The following is a 19,539-nucleotide window of genomic DNA, read 5'->3' as shown; positions in this document are numbered from 1 at the left end:
ACAAAGGACACTTAGACTGATTGCTCCTGAAATGCTGTGCACAGTTTGGAAAAAGAATGAAAAGTTTTAACAACACCAGCAATAAAACAAGGGTAGAAAAAAACCCCAAACCAATCCAAACCCAACCGCCTTTCTAGCAAGGGGATTGAGCAAACACTGACCTGCCTTCTCCAAGGCAAAGTAGTGAGGGCTTTCTGCTGGTCTGAGTGGCCCTCTAGTAGACAAGGCTGTGCATGTGCAATCTGTGAGAATTTTACTCTTGGGTTGTGGGTGTTCCCAGAAGATCTCCCGTGACTGGAGTGTAACTGCTGCACCAGAGACGAGAATCAGGCCAGGAAGGCCTATGGTTTTTCACATGACAGAACAGTGGAGATGATAATTTTCTTTCCTAGCTTTTCAGGCTCAAAAATACGAAGATCCTACAGGCTATTTTGTGAAGAAAGATAGCTGGAACTTCTAAAGTTTCTTTAAATTAAGAGAAAAACCAAAAGTTCTGTTTCTAACGGAAAGAATGTCAGAAACAACTGGATGGATTATCATACACCTTCTGAATATGAAGTGCAGGAGTTACTCAACCAAAACAGCACACAAAGTCACAAAAGCTCTCAGAACTACAAGTGAATAGACATAACTAAGTCTGAGTTTGAGTACAAATCACTTACCCATTGTGGTTTGCTTCTCCAAGTCTTTTCATTCCACAAGTCAATAGCTTCATAGGCAGGTGCTCAAGGTGAGCTAAATGCTCGAGTTGGAAAGTAGCAAATACTTTCTTCACCTAATGGAGCTAAAACAACTGGGAAAGCCCTGGTGAAAATAGGACTGCTCCTCCATTCCTAAGATACTCTTGGGGATTGTGGAATGGACTAACCTTGCTCAGCACAGATCCCACTCATGTCCTTGCTGGATTTTGCTGTCTCTTCCTATCAGAAATACACACAGTGCCAATTCCAGATGTGAAGGTCTCGTTTGCCTGAAAAGCACAGCCTTGTACATGTGGTTAAGCTGTGCATCCTGTGTGCCCTGTGCCTCTAACAAGTACAGCACAGGAAAAGGAACAACCACCCTGCTCCACCACAGGCTGTGGCAAACCAGCTGCTGATTTGAAAGTGGCCAGGATTTCAGCCACAGGTTAATTTATAGGATTGGATCATTGTTTGCAGCTGACAGTCCTTCCTGATCTTCTGGTATTCCTGTCCCTCTCTACGGAAAGTTCCCCTTGACTGGCTAGTTTCTTTATGCTGCATTTTATGATGTGATGAGATTTCAAGAGAGACATATGGAGGGGCCTTGGTGGGAGCAGCTTTTGCTAGGATCTATAATTTTTCACATATCAGTTATAAAAATTTTAGTATTGAGTGGTGTTAATGAGATATTAATTTGCTGTTTTCCCTGCTTTTTGTTTTATTTCTCTTTTTTCTCCCCAGGGAAAGAAAAATAACCTGGCAATCTCCTGCCTCTCAAATGTACTTAAAGCTCAGTGTTGTGGAAAAAAAGAGGCTAGCATAGCCCTACACATGGAGAATGCTGCTGAGCTGCACTTAATGATGCCTCTTAGGATCAGCTGTGCTGCTAGAAAACACTTCATTTCCTGTGGCTTTCTTTCTTTATAAGCAGAGTGCAGCTCCAATGGCTCTCACAACAATTAGCACCCACTTGTTCTGCAGGTTTGAAGTTTTTTGCATTAGTCAGGTTGAGAAATTCATGGTATTAATCACGACTGAAGTTGTTATTTATCACCTGCTGGGTGAGAAATAATAATTTTGGCACTACTGGGGCAGCAGGCCAGAAGTACCAAATTAAGTAAAACATCTAAACACCAGCAAGGATCATTTCTCTGATTAATGAATTGTTACAAAGAAAAACTGCTACTCGTTATCTGATCTTAGGATAAAAGAAGGAGTAGGAAGTAGAAAGCATTAGCAAAGTCAGGCTCCAGCCTGATGCCGTTTGAAACTTCCTGGCTGATCTCTGTTCTGACATTCGCTGACTAACACACACTGATCTGCTTCACAGGTTTGCGATACTTGGCTCACGTCCCCAGTGCCAACTTTGTAAAAATGCAGTACTTGGCAGGGAGCTTGAGGCCTGTTGTGTAACAGCCTCCAAAGAAATGAAAGACTTTAGGCTTCTAGGGCTTGTCTAGGCTGGAAGGTTTTGCCATAGGAGCAGCTACCAGCCTGGCAAAATACCATTGTGTGAAGGCAATAACAGGGGTGCAGGAAACAAAACCGGCGACATCAGTAGGGTGAAGTTCACGCCCAGGTAACTGCATCCATACTGGAGCCATTAGGCACCTACAGGATGAAAAGGCCACAAATTACAGCTGCCTGCTCCGATGTATTTCACATGTATCTCACATCCAGAAAGGGTTGGCCTATGCAGAAGTGGTTGCATTGAAATGAGGTCTGTGTGTGCTGCTACAGCCCCAAGCCACCAAGTCACCGTGACGCCACATCCCCTCCAGGCAGACCATTGCAGGGAGCTGAGGAGCTGCCATGTAGCAGTGTCCACAGAAGTGCTAATTCCTAAGTTCATAAACGAGATGTAAAACTTGAGTGTGAGCCATGACTATGGTCAAAGAACTCAATCTGGGAGAGAAGCACCACCTCTGAAAATAAGTAGAAGCACTAGTTGTTGATTCTTTGCTTGTTGAGACTTACAAGAAAAAATTAAAACAGTGAGAGCTTTAGAGACCCTTTTCGGCTCCAAGTAAATCACTAACTAGAAAGAAAGTACAAGGTTTTTCCATAGAGAATATCAACCATTCCCATCTATTGCTGCAAACCTCACATTTGGTGCTAGTTGAGAAAAAGAACTTTGCACTGTTGACACAGATGGACTGCCATCCATGCCACACATGACATCTGTGGCAGCCAAACTACCTCCTGTCTGCAAGCCAGTGTGCTCAGAAGCTGACTTGAAACAATGAGCTGACATGAGAGGTCAGCATGAACTCAGCCCTCCCCTGACAGTAGCCCTGGGTTGGCAGTACTCAGTTGACAGTAAACCAGTTTGTCAATAAAGACGTTTTTGTAAGTAAGCTTATGTTTTCTCATCTAGATTTTTTTATTACCTAAAAGTTTATTCTGCATTTAAGAAGAAAATTAGAGATCTTGGGATTGTAGGGTATGATGGTCATCTTCACTACAAGCACTGCTGAAATCATCAGTCTTCGGGGTTTGTATTCTCAGTTCACATGGAAAGATTTGAAACAAGAATGAAAAGGATGATCATTCACAGAAAATATAAGCAGCAGAAAAGGGTTTGTTGCAAACAAAACACCATCTTCTGAGGCTAAGCAGGAAGTCACCAGACTGCATCTGAATGAAACTTCTTGTAGGTACTGTGGGGAGGAATCCGTAGAGCTTAGCCATGACAAATTCTCCAGAGCTGCAAAGGATTCCAATCATCACCCAGCTGGTCTGGTCAAACTGTGGCATCACCCAGTCCCCAGAGCATCTACCTCTTCCAAGTTTGTCTTCTTTCAGCATGAATTTACGCTTTTTATCATGTCATCCTGCCAAAAATGGGCCAACAGCAAGTCCAATTCCCTAGTCATACATCTCAGGTTGTCCCTGTCACATTCTCATGACTGGTGACTTCTTGACTTTTGGCTACAAAGTACAATTTTGTCCAGGTTTCTTGGCTTTGAAGGCATCTATTTCTAGTCACATCATTCTCTCACTGCTGAGATCAGCAGTTTTTTCACCAACGCACAGGATTATTGCACGAGATTATCTTGCGGAAATTATCCTTCATCTCCCTGTTTTTATCACTTGGACTGTTAGATTAAGAGCTGGCGACTTTCTTTTCTTGTCAAGATGGCAAAAACTTCCCTTCAGGTCCACTGCTGTTTCTAACTGAATTCCTGTAAATTCCTCCCTAAAATTCCTCTGCAGTTTTTACAGGTTCCTTCCCTCACAAGTGTGTAGCACCTTGATCTATGATGCCTCCTAGCTAAGAAGTGTGTAACTGAGATTACTGACTATCATCACAATCTCTTTCATTTGCAGCTCTAAGTCTGTGTTGTGGCATGTTTAAGGAACCAGTTGATGAAGATCAGTAGTTTGGGGGCATTATGGGGAGGATAAGTTTTTATCTACTTAAGTAAACTTTCCAGTATATTTTGTTGTAGGTTACAACATTTTGCAAAAGGCAAGATAGGTTTCTGCATGTGTGTGTAAGGACCACAGACCTGACTATGACTTCTGTGTTCTGTGCAAGCGTGAGTGCAAAGGTCTTGCTGTAATGCCAAAGCACATTTGAGGCAAAGCCCAAAAGCACTGCTGTGGAAAAAGCTGCCCGTCATCTGATGGAAATGCTTTTGACACACACAGGACAGCTCCTGCAGACCTGTTTCTATGGAGGCACTTTCATTTGGTTCAGTGCATCTTCCTGGGGCCCATGCTGCTGCTCCTTCTCCCTGATATCCTCCTGTGATTCCCCTGCCCTTTCTGAAGCTTCAGGGTCTTCCCGCACCGAGAAAAGGAAGGGCCCACTCCTGGGAAAGGTTTGCACACCTGTGGACTTTATGCCTCCCTCTGCTTTGAAAGAGATTCCTTGTGCCAGTAAAATCCCTTCAGTAGAACTAGAGAAAAGAGCATGCTTTCAAGGATTTATTTAGGCAGAGACAGTCTTCCTACAAGCTTACATCCTTCTGCTCTGCATATCTATAATGAGTCCAAAAGCAGCTGCCACAGGAAACACATTGTGTTTCCAAAAAATTACAATACCTAGAATTTTCTTTCTAACTCAGTAATCACAAACAATTCCAATAACAAGGTATTTGGTGTTAACTGGGATTGTTTTAAGCTTGACAAAATCCAACATTGGAAAAATGGAAAGTAAGATTAAAACTTGTATAGATAATGCAGTTATCTCAAATCTAACTGGCATTTATGTCTCATAACACTAAAAAATTATCAATATAGTTATAAACTCTGATTCACTGAGAAGCAGGCTGAGAAAAGATTGGAAGGGCAAGGAGCAGATTCTTCACTCCTGAGGGGATTAAAAGTGCAAAATGCTTAAATGAGGCTTCCAGAAGAGGAAAAACTAGTAGCAGTAAGAGAATGGAGTTCCCTTCCAGTCCTTAGCTCCATGAGTTTGTCAGTGCATTGTCCTCCTCACCACAGACTTGGAGCCATCTCTGGCACTGAAGCCAACAGAAACTGTTTGATGCATCTTATTTGAAATGTCACTGATGTGCAATCAAACAAGTGATTTCCAGCTGAAGATTATGAAATACTTGGTGAATTTAACCAAGTGGATGAGTCAGACAGAAAAACCTGCCTGACATAAGAGTAAGTCAAGCCACAGCAGTTGCAAGTAATTTGTCCCAAATGTGAGCAGGGCAGAATCTGGAGTGGGAGGCTGGTTTCCCAGCTCCATGCTCCAACCACCACACTGCATTCTTCACTGCTTTTTTAACCACAACAGCCTCTGAAAATCACCCTTCAAAGGCATTTCTTGGTAGTAATAAATGAACCATCAAAACCTAAACAAAGAACCTGGCAGTTGAGATGATGCAACTTAACAAATAGAAACGACTAAGATTGCCTTGTCCTCTGCTTATTTCCAAAAGTGTAAAGCCCAGGTCATTTATAAAGCCCTCCCCCTTCCCTTCCTTCACCTTTACAGCCCCTTGGGAGTCACCCAGGAGACAGCACCACTTTCTTCTGCTTCCCCATCTTTAAAATATATTCATTCCAGTTTTCAAATTGCTATTTTGTAGTGCTAAATCTCTACCCACACTAATTTCTCCAGGTCAGAATCTGACCCTGATTTGAACAAAATCTGGAGTCAAATATTCACACCAGAATGCTTTTGCCTTGCTGCATGTCAGATGCCATCTCCCTGCAAATGTTTCACACACCTTGGAGTGCAGCTTGTGGAACTGATGAGGTGAAGAGCACTGCAGAGCAGCTCTGTGCTGGTAATCACAGGACTGAAGAAACACATACATCATCTGCCACATAGGTTGGCATTTCAAGTAAAAAACCTTCACAATGTGTAAGATGTTGGACAAATGATGGCCATATGCATGTTTGTCTCTGTGCAGATGTCTTTGCATTCTCAGCTAGGAAAGAGCTGAGGTAGGCTTTTATTTGCCGACAGTTTAATATTAGTGACACAGTTTATGTCCTCTGCAAAAACAATAATGGAGGATAAGGTGACATAAATTATTTGCAAATCGTTTGACATATGCAGGGCATTGTCCTTGCAATAATCACCATCAGTCTGTCAGTTTAAGATATGAACCGTGCCACTGCCATTTTATATCATTGTGTTAAGCTTTCACATGTTGTAATTTTACAGATTTGTTCTTTGAAGAAGACTGCAACACAAATCAAATTGTATTATGTTTAGTTATATGCTGTGTAGAGCACCTCCCTGCAATTTGGGGCGGGGGGAGATGAGAAGCAAGCAAACAGTCCTAGATAAGAGGCAGCTCTGCAAAAGTTAGGATATTTCTAGATACCATTACTCAACTTTCATGGTCATTATTCAAAGCAAGAAGAATTATTTAAATTCATGCTAACATCAGTTGCTGGCTGCATGAACAAAGTGAACACTAGAAAGCACCATACTGACAGATTAATTTAAAACACCCTTGTCTGTTTTGTTTTTCTATAACAGTCAGGCACAACATTTGATTCTTATGAATAATGTGGGCTTTTCTAAAGTAAATAAAATGATTTCTACTCACAAAAGATCCCTTCGAGACCCAGTAGGTACCTGTAGTATTAACTCTGCTTTCCACAGACGTGCAGAATGGTTCTGGAATAGCAATGAACTCAGCATTGTCTCTTTTAGTCCTGGCAAATTAATTCCTCTGATAAAGTTTAAAGAAAGACCCAAACTTGACAACTTATTTTTAGTCTTTTGTTTTTTAAATTTGAACTGCAGACTACTATGAGAGTTCACAAGTGTATTCTAAACGTATTTAGTGCCAGACACCTTCTATTAACCATTTGAGAACTGTAAGTGTGCTTAATTGGTAAGGGAGTCAGTAGGAAATATTGTAATATACATTCTGGAGTATCACATTTCAGTGACTTTTTACTATATTTTGAATAGAGAAATGTGATTTGTTTTCCTCTGGGAAAATTCCCTACATTCAGTTGTCAGCAGAACAGAATCTTTCTGCTTCCAGTGAGCCCTTAAAGCAGAAAGATTTATTGCACTTACACCCTTGAAAGAACATATCTTTTTCTTTGAAGGCAGCCATTATCACCATCCCATTTTATATCTTTTCTGATAAGTGCAGGCAGTAAAGCAGATAAACTCCTTGCATACCAATTAAAGACACATGCACACCAAGACACTGTATACTATCAGAGATGCTCAGAGTAATATTCTTCCTAGCACAGTAGATATATCTGAGGAGTTTGACTTTTATTATTCTCAGCTTTACACCTCTGACATTTCTAAAACCATGGAGGAAATTAATGAATTCTCACTCAAGGCTCCATTGTCTAATCTTGCCTCAGTGCTCATGAATTATGGAAAATGACATATCAGCTGATGACGTAAAACAGGCTATTTTAAAACTACCCTTTTTAACATAACCTGGTCCATGAAAGGTTCACCACTGAATTTCATGCAGTCACCTGACAAAATATTGGTCTCATGTTAATTGATACCTTAAATTCTGCCTCACTTCCTAGCATCCAAAACATTGTGATCATTTTTGCACATAAAACATATGAAAACCAGACTGCTGAACCACAGGAAACCTCAATATTTTTTTTTTTAAACTCTTGGATAGGATGCTGAACCTGCAGCCCTAACTCTTGGCAACCTGCCTTGGAGTTTTCTGTGTTGAGATCTCCATGGGGAAAGAGCTCAGTAACATTTTAAAGTTCTTAAGCCCAACCTCCTACAACCTACCCATGAAACTGCTGCTTCTCCAAGTGCCTTTTCCCAGGCAGAGAAAAAGGCCTCTGCTCCCTCTGAGCACTCACACCCAGGGGATTAGCATGAGGAGACTCCCCCAGGGCTGAGACCACTGAAACCACCGAGCTGTAAGGACTGAGAGCAGCTGCCAGCCTCAGGGCTGTGCTCTGACTGGGAATGTTCACTTGGCAGTCAGAAGCCACCCTGTCCCTGACTCCCTTGGCCAGGACATCTCCCACAGCTCTCTGTCCCAGCTGGGTTAGGAGTCACTCTGCTGGGTTTCTTTCCAAGTAACTAAAAGCCCCCAAGCACTTCTGCAGGCAGACAATTCCAGCAATGCCAGCTTGCCCAAAGGAGCGGTTTGGGCAGCCCTGCAGGCTTGGACAGCCATCCAGCAAGGGGCTGCCCTGCTCTCCTCCAGCTGGGGCTGCTGCGAGTTCCAGGCTGCCCCCCAAGCACCACACAACCAAGGAGCCCCACACACTCAGCTTCTTTCTCCTCCTGGCCTTCAATTTAAAACTATACATTTACTCACGACACTTCTGTTGGACAGAAAATTATCTGTCTGCAGTATTATCTGTGAACTTATTTTTACCTCTCCAAGAATCTCATGCAGGGTTTTCCCTGAAGAACAGTGTCTCAGCACATCAATGACTTCCTTGTGCACAGCAGCTAGATACCAGTTTTCTGTCAGGGTTCCCTTTAGATAAAAAACTGTGGAAAGCAATACATCTCATTCAAAGGATCTGAAAGAGCTGAAGATACAAAAAGCACTAATCAGTAATTAATACAAATAAAAGAAACAATCTTTCATGTAGGTGGTAATAATAACACTCTGGAGTTTGTTCTAATCCATCTTTTTGTCAAATGAAGCACCAGGGAATTTGCAACAATCAGTATTTTCAGAGCTTCTGCTCTGATTTGCAATATGGGGTTTAAGTCCTATGTTAACACAGGGCTCAGAATAAATAATCAAAGAGAATGGTTTTAAAATCAATAATCTAGGCTTTAATATGCAGAGGAATTCTGCTATACTTCTATACCCTGCTTACAAGTCAATTTTCCAAATTAAGAAGCCCTCTTTTCGCTTTATATAGGAATGCAAAATCATGACAAAATCCCATTGCCCACATCCTGACAGTGCCCTTTCTTCCATATTAAACCACTGAGAGCAGCTGGAATAAGGGGCTTCTACCCTTTCTCTCCAGAGAAACAGTGTCTTCCAGAACAGCAGACAGTCCTGAAATTCTTTAAATAGCCCTGTATTCTTTATACTTAATGACAATTACACAAGTGACTTCTTGACTGCAAATATGATTCATTACTCTGCAGCAGAAGTAATACCTCTAATAGACTATGCATTGAGCTATCCCAAAATAGCTGCCGAAGAACAGTTTTTACTGAACTACTCCATGAATAGATTTTAAAAATTATTATGATCTTATATAAGAAGAACAGATTATCCTGCCCTGTAATTATTTAGCACTACCCCTAAATCTTCATGTAAACTAAATTTCAAATGTGGAAACCATAAGCAATAAGGAGTTTTTAGGAACTATTTGTCTGAAACTTGCCAGGAGTTATAAAGCCCTATTTTAAATAAAACAATTTGCATTCAGTATTTGGTCACCCTTCAGCTCCATTATTGCAATCCCTCTTCAAGTAAAAAAAAAAAAAAAAAAAAAAAGAGAGAGAGAAATTTAAAAGCAATTTTTTCTTCTGGGTAAAGTGAGTTGAAATCAGGTATTTTCAACCCTGCTAGACCTGAGGACACAGCTCCAGCTCTGTTCCCAATCTGGAGTAATGCAGAAAGCTTAACCCCACTGAGGACAGCACTATCCCAGGGCCTGCAAGCTCATCTTTAACAGAATGATGCTGCCCTGCTATTGGTTTTGATGCCTACCAAGTGCCAAACCTCAGGACTTCACTGCAGGGTTTCCTTTCTAGGAAGCCTGGAAATGATCTCAAAAGATGTGTCTGCTTCCCCATGTGAAGACATCCCTATTTCACTTGTGCACTATCACTGTTCTCATAGGAATGGATTGCTCACAGGTCTGCACTCAACTTCTTCAGGTCATCCTCAGCATTCCAAGCAGAATTTCAAAGCAGGATTTTGGACACAGCCACATCCATGCCCTTGCTTTCAGCACAGGCAGGAAGTAAAGACAAGGGAAAATTCTTCATCTCACTCCCTCCCTCTCACTGATGCCAACTGCAGTTTATCTGTGAACTTCAGAGAGCCCAAAATTTCATCTGTATTGTTCAGGATTTCTGCAAGCAAGGCAGCCAGGTACGCTCAAGGGGAAACCCAACCCACCAGCTTTCAAAAGAAGCCACAGAAATACTCTATTGCCTTCACACAGATGATACTAAACACATGTGCAGTAATCTTTCAGTTCCTCTTTTATTCCTTTTCATAGCGGTTGCTCTATGTAACCTTCCAGACATCAGCTGCTGCCAAAGAGGAAAGCTGGGATGTATGAGCTGTGCTCACGACAAAATTATCCAGGTGGGTGCTCTCAGCTCAGCTTTAAAATTTTTATTATTTTTTCAGCTTCCTGTCCAAGTGAGGTGGCTGCTCCCTTGACTAGAGCAGCAGCAATTTAAACCAACCCTCACAACACACAATGGCTGTTGCTACTGCTGAGAATCCTCACCAAGGCAGCCTCAGAGTAATCCCAGTGCCCCAGCTCACTGTGCATCTCTCTGTTCTAGCTTGTAAAATAGCATTCGACAATACTGGTATGTAATCTAAAACCCATCATAAGGAATAATTAAAGATTAAATCAGATTAATTCCAGGCTTGTTTGCCCCTGATAATAACACTATTAATTCTCCAGAGGCAAAAATAAGACAATCATAGGAAAACAAAGCACAAATAAAGTCCATAAAATGCAGAAGAAATATTTCCAATATTAATTTTGTAATATGGAGTATTCATTTTCCAGTATAGCGGTGACATAAAATATGCAGCAGCAACAAACAGAGGAAAGTTGATGGACTGCCAAAGCTGTTTCTCCTTAAAATGCACATTGCTCTGGAGCAGTTGGGCTTGGTGCTGAGATGAGACTGCCTACATTTTCAAAAGGCTCTTTCAAGGCTGATGTACCACTCTCAGTTCTGACATGTGATCAAAATTAAGGCTGGGAAGTCACATGAAAACCCAGCCAGGCTGTGGGACAATGAGAGAGATACGAGAGATATGTTTGTGGTCTTGCAGGATGTTCCCATGCCTGCTGCCTTCATGTCAGCTCTGTTTAGAGACAGCCATCTGTTGGTGCCAGGCAGTGAGGGCTGTGGAATCTGAGGGACAGTGAGGCACTGAAAGAGTTTGCCCAGAGAACTGTGACTGCTCCATTCTTGGAAGTGTTCAAGGCCAGGTTGGATGGGGCTATGAGCAGCCTGGTCTGGTGGAAGGTGGCCCTGCCTATGGCAGGGGATTGAAACTGGATGATCTTTAGGGTTCCTTCCAACCCCAACCATTTGATACAAGTCTGTTGGCAAAATAAGCCTGCTGTGGGTTATTGTGGATGCCAAGTAAAGGACGATGTGCTACTGAGTCGAGGTGACTTTCATGGGAGCTGAGAGGACAGCAGTCTCCACAAGAGATGCAAAGGAGAACAGATTCATTTGACTGATTGCATGATGTTTGAATTAATGGCCAGGAAAAGAGCTGCTCTGGTGCCCTCACTCGCTGGCTCCTTCAGGGAGCTTTAGCTCTGCTTTCTGCTCGAGTGAGGAGGCAAAAGCAATGCACTCCTCGACACACAGCCAGCAAGGCAGGAGCACAGCTGGTGCAGTGAGCCTTTCCTGGATCAATTTTACAAGCCTGAGTATCTGATACCTAATGAATGTTCAATAAGCTCAAATACAAATACTTTGCAAGGAGCAGGCTGTTAGTCAAACCAACGCTGCTCTAACTTTTAAAACATTTTTTTTTAAATTTGTAATGCAGGCAGCAGAGATAAAGCAAAGCAGGGCACCGTATGAATCACAGCACCAAGCAACTTTGGCTCCTGTCTTTTTTGTGTCTCCTGGTTTCTGAGGCTGGGAAAAACTCACTAATTAAATCCTTGTAGCTCCTGGGAGGAAAGGGGTGGGGAATGATTGCTATCAAATAGCAATGCTCCAGCATGTGTTGGACACGTGGGAAAACCTGGTTCAAGCCCTTGGTGTTGGGGGGCACTGTTTTGGGGGGTGGTTAAAATTCTTGAGAAAACACTGTCATGCTATTCTTGGTACATGTAAGAAATTTGGATTCTTTCAGGGTTTCAGTAACCTCACAAAACTGGAGCAAGTTCCAGAGCTAAAATTAAATTCACAAGCTGTAGCAGGCTTGCAGGCTGGAACAAACTTGCAAGCAACAACCTGCTTCCAACATCCCATTTGAATGTAATGCTTACATTTCTAAGCATTTCAGGATCACAATGGACTTCTAGCTAAATAGAGCTAGCTACACACTAGAATATGCTCTGCATGCCTCACATTATCTCTCTCCAGGTTTGCTTTTGTGGTAAACTTCACTGCTTTTGAGAGGTTTCCACTAGTAAGTGAGAGAAAGCCCCAAAAAAGACAAAACAAAGGCAAGAAAAATTACACCCCAGCCTGGTCCTGGTTTCCAATTTTTGACCCCCATGGTCACCTCCTACTAGCAGTTCTAAAGCTGTGACTCTGTTGGTCCTTCTTTGCTTTGGCTATCTGGAAATTGAGATTGCAAACTCCTTGGTCACACATCTCTTAAGAAACTCTCCCTAGAGTATAAATGCACTTCCACTTTTCCCCATGAAGAAACATAGCTACTTAGCCAATAAAGGAAACTCCTCATTGAGATCTTGTTTCCAGAGTTCAGTCAATAGTCTTTGTGAGTGGATATGTGAGTGCTGGTACAGACACACACACTGTGGAACCTGTCGCTGTTGAGCAGCTAGCAGAGTAATGAATGCATCGGTTCTCGGTGGCAAGAAGGAATGACCTTTATTGTTTTGATTTCATCACATTTATAGAGTTCTCAAAAGTCACCCAGATTGGTCAGTCAGAAGCCTTCCCCCAGGCCTGATTGGCCAGGCCTGCACTGCCCAAGTTCTGGGACACTGTTCCAAAACATCCAAACTTTATCTTTATTTACAAAACACAAGAAAACCTCTCATGGGAAAAACTGTGCTAGCCACAGAACCAAATCATGTTATATTTCTGTGTAATCAAGATAACATGTATTGAACTGTTAGCAGTCATTTAAATGTTTGAATTAGTGGAACACACAAAGAAAAAGGTAAGATAAAGTTCAATCAGATGGCTCAGTTGTACTGAATGTATCTGTGGTGTTTCTAATTATATCTGAATGGAAAAGCATTTACTTCCTAAATAGTTTCTCACTTACAGCCATCATAGGCATCACAGGCTTAGGACTCAGTGATTTGTATGGCCCAAACCATTTGATAATCTGTTCAACCATGAAACATGCAGAGAATCTCTGCCAAGCAGTTTCTCAAGCCCATGGGATACATCTTGCTGTTATGGATAATTGCAGAAATGGCATCTGTTTATACAATGTTAAAGCAATTGTTTATATTTAAGGGAATGCAAGTGAACTTGACTAAGTTACTCCTTGGATGTCTAGTCATATTTGGCAAAATGTTCGAAGTACATGTTTTAAAATTACCCTTAAGTTCCATGGAAGTTAAACACTTAAAATTAGGTATACACCATAGTGCTCTGCTAGTTACATATAGCAAGAAGATACATATCCACAATTTTGAGTACTATTTACATAGGACTAAACCATAAATAATATGACAACATGCTCATCAGTGATGAGAATAAAAGTTATTAAAAACCCCAAATTATTGTAACAAATACAACTGTTTCCTAAAACATACACTTAAAAAAATAATTTATAGCTTGTATAAAAAGCAGCTACACCATGGGGCAGAACAAGTACCCTCACAACTTCCCTGGGACAATACATGGAAAAGTTTTTCAACATCTGTTTAGTTTTTTTTAACAGGAACAAACCAACCCATTTTTCTCTCAACTGCTTCTCAGAAATGGTTAAATATTTTTACTTGATTAAGAGAATAAAAGCAGCTACACCATGGGGCCTGGGTCCCATGGCCACTGTGCAGGAGATGCTCACTTGTGTCCTGGAGATGTTTTTGCCAGGCTCTGTGAGTGACTAGTGGTGTGGCATCTGCAGAGATTGCATTATGACAGAGTACTGAAGCTGCAAGCTCAAATAAACTGCTTTACTTTACTGGTAAAAACCCGGGTTTTACTGGTTTACTTGCAGTTTGTTTTCACCCTGCTGTTGTTGGAAGCTTTGCTGATTATGATAGATTTTTTTCACAAGAACAGGAACAGACACAGTAGCAGAAACAGCAGAACAAGTACCCTCACAACTTCCACGGGACAATACATGGAAAAGTTTTTCAACATCTGTTTAATTTTTTTTAACAGGAACAAACCAACCCGTTTTTCTCTAAACTGCTTCTCAGAAATGGTTAAACACTTTTATTTGATTAAGAAAATAATTTTGAACCACAGCAAATCTGAGCCATTCTGATTAAGATTTTTGAAGACTATGAGCAGTTCAAACAATGCTCTCATAATTACAAATCAGGGGTGATTTTAACCCTTCCAACACTTACATGAGAAACGCAGAAATATCTTTGCCCATTAGAAACAGTATCAAAATGCTCTAATTCCACTATGTTTCTTTCTGAAACGTCCCTTCTTATGAACTTCCTAAAAGAATCCAGAACTATTTAACATATTAGGAAATATTTCACAAGAAACCTTCTCTGTTTTTATAGTGTGGCTTTACTGAGACTTACCAAGCACTCCTGGGACACATATTCATGAGCCGAAGTTATTCAAATCAACGGTAAGAGTTTATGTGTACATGCATATTTGTACACAGACACAGGAGTCCACACAGGTGCAATAGACTGGAATAGAAAGAAGAAAACAAAAGTAACTCTCTTTAGAAGAAAGAGGTAAATATATTGGAAGGGATTGCAAATACCTAATATGCTACAAAAGGTATTTCCCACTGTGCTGATTAATTCTCATTAAGTGATAAAATTAGCTTTGACATTACTACTCAAAACTGGTGTTGTATTATAGCTAAATGCTACTTCACCACTAATTTGTTATTAAAAAATGAACTTTTACTGGAATATTCAAACAATCTATTGGAATAAGTGCATATTGATTCTGTTTTTCCATGAACACAAATGGCCTCCTAGCAAGTGGGAACATCATGTTACAGTGAAGAAATATTTAAAACCCTTCATTTACAACCCCACATATCTAAACAGTCAGCATAAGAACATGGAATTTATTTTCTCTGTGCCAATTTAAGCCTTTTTATATGTCATAGCTCCGGGGCTCTTCACAGCAAGGCTCTGCAGAGTCAGAAACAAATCATCATTTGCAGTCAGCATATTCAGAGGTCTTGTTCCTATTAGCTGTGGCTTAGCAGGAGGGTCCAAGTGCAGAGCTGCGTTTGGATCATCTCCCCTTTCAGCTGGAACTCCAAGACCATCTGAGAATCCCTGCAATCACCGTATATTCCCTGATTTAGACTGTTAATGTCCGTAACCATACAGAGCTGGTGCTGACCCTCTTTTCATTCCCAGACACCCTTATTACATGCTCCCCTGGCTACAAAAAAATTCCTGCATACTTTAAAGCAATCTAGGGCTGATTTATTCAGTGCACCTGCACGAGACTTGAGGGAACACGCTGCACCGCCCAGTGCCTCCCAGGTGCACACATTCCCTCTCAGACTTCTTGGTCATGACCCTGATCCTTCTCCCTCAGCTCTGCATTGCATATCTGAAATGCTTCTCAGGGAAACATGTCCAAAGGGCGTTGGTTGATCAGCGGGGAGATGGGGGCAGGACGCCTGTGCTGGCTCTGGTGACATCTGCTGCCGTTTGCGTTGCCTGACCCCCGGTGTGTTTCCTGGCCAGGGAAGTGCCTCATGGATTCCACAGCACATCAGAACATGGAAGTTGGGATGCATATTCAGGGAGAAGGCATGACTGGCAGTTTTGGAGAAGCAGCAGAAGTAGGGCAGGCATAATGGTTTTCTGAAATGAAAGCTGGTCTTTCCATGATACCTTCAAAAAGTAGAAGTGTCCTGGAAATCTTACAGGTCCAGCACCTGGATCTTTCTTTCCTACATTAGGACTTTTGTCTGGATGAGTCAGAGTGGAATTTCCCTTGAGTTACAGAGAGAACCAGATAAAAGGAGAGGCCAGTGATCTCCCTGTACGGACAGCACTTCAGCTAATGCACACAGGCACAAGGGCACTGCTCCAACAAAGGAATCAAGAGGATCTGTCAGGCCTTCTTTGGACAACCTCTTTGAGGACTAATCATATCAGTGTTTGCTTCACAAGGCTGTGTGTATTTCAGGCACTGTTCTCTTCTCCAAATCTTTAAGCAAGGAAACACTTATTTCCTAAAATTCTGAGGTCAAGTTTGGTTCCCGTCTGACACCTCAAATCCTCTCAATTGTGCCTGCTGCTGCTGAGCTGAATGGTGGCATGAGGTAATCTATTTGGGATCAGGGTTAAAGTGTTAACGAGAATACCACACTTCTCTCTGCAGAACTGAGAGCAGCATTCTCAGCTGAGAGGAAGAAAAAACCAAATTCTCAGCACATACTAGAGCCAAGAAGCATATGGAGCCATTTTAGTCCATGGTTGCATAGCTTCTTCTCAGGTTTCAATGGAGTAAATCTTAAGGGCAGTTTGAATCCTAACATATGTGCAGGAAGTCCCTGCATTCAGGATTACTATAAAAGTAGGTTAATTGGAGCCCTTCTCCAGTGAGGTGCTGAGAGCCTTCAGCTCCACTTGGAGTTTAGAGCACCAGTATGTTTAGCACCTTGAAGGATTAGGCTTCTAAATGTTCATTCTGCTGATAGCACACTTGCTAGGAGGATTGATTTGACAAGGGTAGCAATGTATGGCCATTAAATTGTTTGCAGATTTGACCTATCTGTCCATAATAAGAAATAATATCTGAAGTGCCATAAGTCTGTCAAACATTTCAAAGGAATACTTGTCTAAAGATTGAATGTATTATGTAATCTCATAATGTCAGATTAGGACATAAAACTATGGAACATGACACAGAGCAGCATTACAAGGCATATTGTGTCAGAAATTGTATAAACAATTTCTTCTGGACTTCTCACATGTTATCAGTTTGAGAAGTGACTATGATGCATTTCAAATTTCTTCTGGCAGCTGGAGACAAAATGATGTGGCAAAAATGTGACTGAAAATATCATCCAGGGGCTCTTGAAAAATAATTTTTCTATAGCAAAACAGTATAGACCTGCAGATTTATAGACCTGTCCTGATGTGAGAAAACATATGGGGGAAAAGGGAAAAGAGAAAGAAGAGCAGAATGATCAAAATCAAGAAAAAGTAACAGAGCTTAGTCCTGTGTGCCATTAGCTGAACCATAGCTCCCAGTTAATAGCTCCCAAACAATTAATAATAAACTAAATGTAAACATCTGTTACCTATAGCCAGTACAAGGGCTTAAGAGTTATCTAACGCTTATGCCTATAATTTCATAAGCATCACTTTTCTCCATTTGGATTTATTTTTATTATGTGCTATTTGCCTGGGTATGAGACTACTAAGGCAAGATAAATACCTTTCACTTTGAAAGATGTATTTGATTTCTTTTAAGTATAAAGCACTTTGGAATTTGAGGAAATAGAAAAGCAAAATAAATTCCCACAAACTAAATCTAAAACCGAGACAGGTATAAAAAAACAGAGGTGAGTGGAGAAAAGGAAATAAACCAGCAATGAAATAAACAGTGATCGTTTTTTATGAGAGTCATAATAAAGAAAAATTATTTTAACTTTCCTTAAGTGACAACTAGTAGAAAAATAGGTAGCAGTTAAAGAGTAACACTGAGCATGCTAGGCTGGTGAACATCAGCTGGAGTTGCCTTTTCTGTGATTTTCCTTTTATGTTTAATCTTCACAATTTTTGTTACCTTATTCAATTCAAAGTATGTATAAATGTATATATATATAAAAGTATATATGAATGTCATATGCAGCATTTTTGTGACTTAAAATTTAATCCAGCAGAAGCACAGGTGGGCCCCTTCAGCAACATCTGCCTTGGCCAGTGTGGAACAACAGAGCCCACAAATCAGTAAAGTGATTGAAAAAGTCATGATTTTCACTCTTGCATCCCACCTCCATCAACATGCACTGCTGAGAACAGAACAGGGGTTACAGTGAAGCTGTACCAGGGTGCAGATCAGCTTCCACTCAGCTCTTGTTTCCCTTTCCAAAACAGTGTGTGGTGAAGGGACTGCAGCCCTCCAAAAGACCTCAGAAATTAAGAGTTCAGGCCTGTCAAAGCAGCACAAATGCAGCACTCTGTGGGATGTGACACCCAGAGGAAAGCAGGAAAGTGGCACCCAGATTCTGTTTCTCTGGCCTTGCTGTGATGCTGTGCCTTGGGGAAAGGGTGACAGAAGATGGATGCCAAGACATGCCTCTGACAGGGACCAGCTGGGCAGACCCCGGGTTTTTGCCTTGCCTGCCTTGGCACAGCGAGTGCCAAGCTGGTCCTGCACCCCAGGAGCTGGAGCTTCAGTGAGAAATGTGCAAGTGCTGCTCTGCTTGGCACAGCGGATTTGGAATGAGTTTGCCTCCCTCTGTGAGCCACGCGAAGCTTGGGCACACATCACACACGGCGAGTGCAGGAGCTGGGAGCTGTCTGTGCTCCTCTCCTCCCAGCAGGGCTTTGTGCCCTGACTGCCCTTGCCCCAGCAGGCTGCAGAGCTGTGCCCTGGCTCTTTGCACAGGCGGCACCTCGCTGGCTGGACTTGGCTTCTGCCACAGGACGAGCTGCCGACAGCTTCGCTACAACCCTCACTTCTCTCAAGGGGCAGGTGATGCCTTCCACCTTTCCCTGTGTGTGTCTCTCCATGCAGGAATTGTGCAGAGCAGGGCTGCTGGGAGCTGGGACCAAGCTATGCTGAGCAGCCTGAGCCTTGGGAGCAGCCTGGGCAGGACTTTCTGCTCACCACAAATGGTGGTCGGTGATGACTCCCCATAGCTGCTCTCTGAAACCTGTCAGCCAGCACCTCCACATTAGCAGATGCTAACTGGGTCAGTATTGTGTTGCATTAGATGTAATAATGCTTTGTTCACTCCTTTTTCTTGCTAATAACTAGCTGCTTCCTTACATCCCTTCTGGTCAGCCCTGTCTGTCAAATGACATGTCTGTCAAAATAGACATTATTCAAAAATGGACCTGTTGCCAGCTCCGTGAGGCTGGGGGATGGGTTCCTGTATCATATCACTCTTCCCTTCCATACATCTCAATTTCCTGCTTTCTGCATGATTAATGCACATTTGCTTCCCTCTACATAATGCAGACAGCAAAGAATGAATTATGCTGCTTCATTACATTAACAGGTAACATGTCTTTCCATACCTATATACACTAATCACTGCTTTCTTGTGCCTTATGTTTGTAAATGAACCAGATAGAAAGAGTAAATACAGAATAATGGCATGTTATGCTCCTGTAATGTAAGAGAAATCAGAGCGGGACAAGAAGGCGTTTCTCCTACTACAGAGTTAGT

This window comes from Lichenostomus cassidix, chromosome 7 (genome assembly GCF_008360975.1).
Source record: "Lichenostomus cassidix isolate B80296 chromosome 7, HeHo_3.0, whole genome shotgun sequence".
NCBI lineage: Eukaryota > Metazoa > Chordata > Aves > Passeriformes > Meliphagidae > Lichenostomus > Lichenostomus cassidix.
The sequence above is the reverse complement of the archived record's forward strand: the minus strand, read 5'-3'. Positions refer to the sequence as shown.